Raw genomic sequence first — 2,123 nt, 5'->3', positions numbered from 1 at the left:
ATTCCCTTCACAGGACCTCTGAGCTCCCTCCCCGCTCTCCCCTCCCCGCTCTCCCCGACCTCCTCTGCCACGGGTTCTCCCCAGTTCTGGACTGTCAACAGGAATGTCAGAACTCTTCCCAGTTGTCCCATGGAGACAACTCTTTAAATATTCCTGTCTAATTTTGCACACGGCTCTGGTTCCAACTGACAAAGATAATGACTCAGTGTCGGTGGCCCTTAGTGGAAAATTATCCTGCCAAGTTTTGAGCGTCCCAATAATAAACCTCTCTTGAAGAAGGAAGTGACGGCCCTTCCAGATCCCTCTCTGTGGATAACGAAGGGCACCCCCAGAAACCTCCTAGTTAAGAGTGTTGCCCCTAGTCGTAGTATCCTGACACATGCCCACAGGATCAATTAAGAAATACAAAGTCACAGTGGAAGTTTGGGCTATTTTTCTTTCCCAGCGCAGTTACCCAGTGCATTATCTTTCATCTTTTCTGAACAGCTATCATTTTAGACTTAGGAAGTTCAACACCTCAATCCTGAGTTACACGGGAAGCAAAATGTAGACTCAAAGGCAAAGCCTCTTCCTCTGCACAAAAAGAAATGGGGCAGGGTTTCTTTCGCTGATCAACTATAAATGAATTCCACAAACTACGTGTGCACATACTGCATCAGAACACCTGTACACATGTGCATGCATGTATGTGTGGTGTGCAGCCAGACCTCCCTGAAGACACAGGCATGCTCTCCTTCCACATTATGAGACACACAGATGTCCAAGCAAACAATGAGGACAGATCTCACTTGTGTGCTCACCATTGAAGAACCAACCCGTGGTGGTTTCCTGGGCTTACCCACCACATCTCCCCGGGGACCTAGGGGCAGACACTACCAGTTTTCCACATCCTCATCCTCTCAACCTCTCCAGTCATATTCAAGGCACAGAGGGCCAGGGTTTCTGCTTCCAGCTCTCCTGGAAGGATCCACCTGTACCACCCTGTACACTCACAGTTTCTCCTTTAAAGCCCCATCCTCTTGGCTTTGTTTACAGCACGATTTGTTTACAGCACGATTTGTTTACAGCAGGGGCATAACACCGTCCTAAATTTCTCAACTACTTGTGGGCAGGTTGCTGGCAGCAGGAGATGACCCGATCTGGAGTCTTGCCTGCATAGACCAAATTTGCTCTTCAGTGGTATCTGGCAATGTCTGAAGACATTTTCAATGGTCACAACTGGTGGGATGGGGGGAAATCACTATTTGTTTAGTAGATACAAGCCAGGGACTCTGCTACACACCCCTACAAGGCATAAGACAAGCGGGGACAGAAAACAATTATGGATCCAGAATGTTAATAGTCTGGAGTTGGGGAGCGCTGTCTTAGGTTAACCCAGACTGCCTGCTTCACTTTTCAGTCACGTGGTCCAAATCTGATCACAATTCAGCTGTCTTCATTATTTCCAAGGTTAAATATCGAATCCAAAGCTACCCTCTGAGTCTTACGGATGCTGCTCTTGTGAGCCAACAAACCCCTCTTCTCAGAAGGGCCTCCTCACTCCAAAAGTCTCCCAACAGCCTTCCTGCCAGCATGACCCACCGTCCTTAGCATCCCTAGTCCAAATCCTCGGGCAAGGTGGTCGGCCTGGCACCACCAGCTCCAGAGTTCTGTTCCCCAGATACCAAGCCCAAGAGAGCATGAAGCAGCTTTTTTCTATCAGGCTGCAAGCCCAAGCCAGGCTGGCAGTCTGCACACAGCCTCTACCCCTTCAGGAAGTCCCAGCCAATGAAGGGTCCCAGCACCCAGACCCGCCCCTCCAGCGTTCTCTGTCCCCTCACACTTAGAACTGTGGGCTTGGCTGATGTGACAGCTTCTGTGCAAGAGAAGGAGGGAATTCGGTCAAACGGCTCGCGTGACCACCAGTGTCTAGAAAAACAAGAGGAAGGCGCAAAAAGCGAAGAAAAGGAACAAGGAAGGGACGCCCTCCTTCGACTTCACCCCAGATCTAGCTGTGAAACCCAAGAGCTGGCTGGGGCACAAGGAGTCGTAGTTCTGCAACCAGAGCCCGAAGCACACTGCGATGGTCTGGGAGTGCGGAGAAACATTAGTACGAGGAGGGCAGCCACGTGCGTGGACGACGC

Source organism: Peromyscus leucopus, chromosome 15, assembly GCF_004664715.2.
Source record: "Peromyscus leucopus breed LL Stock chromosome 15, UCI_PerLeu_2.1, whole genome shotgun sequence".
Taxonomy (NCBI): domain Eukaryota; kingdom Metazoa; phylum Chordata; class Mammalia; order Rodentia; family Cricetidae; genus Peromyscus; species Peromyscus leucopus.
This window is presented reverse-complemented; position numbering follows the sequence as displayed.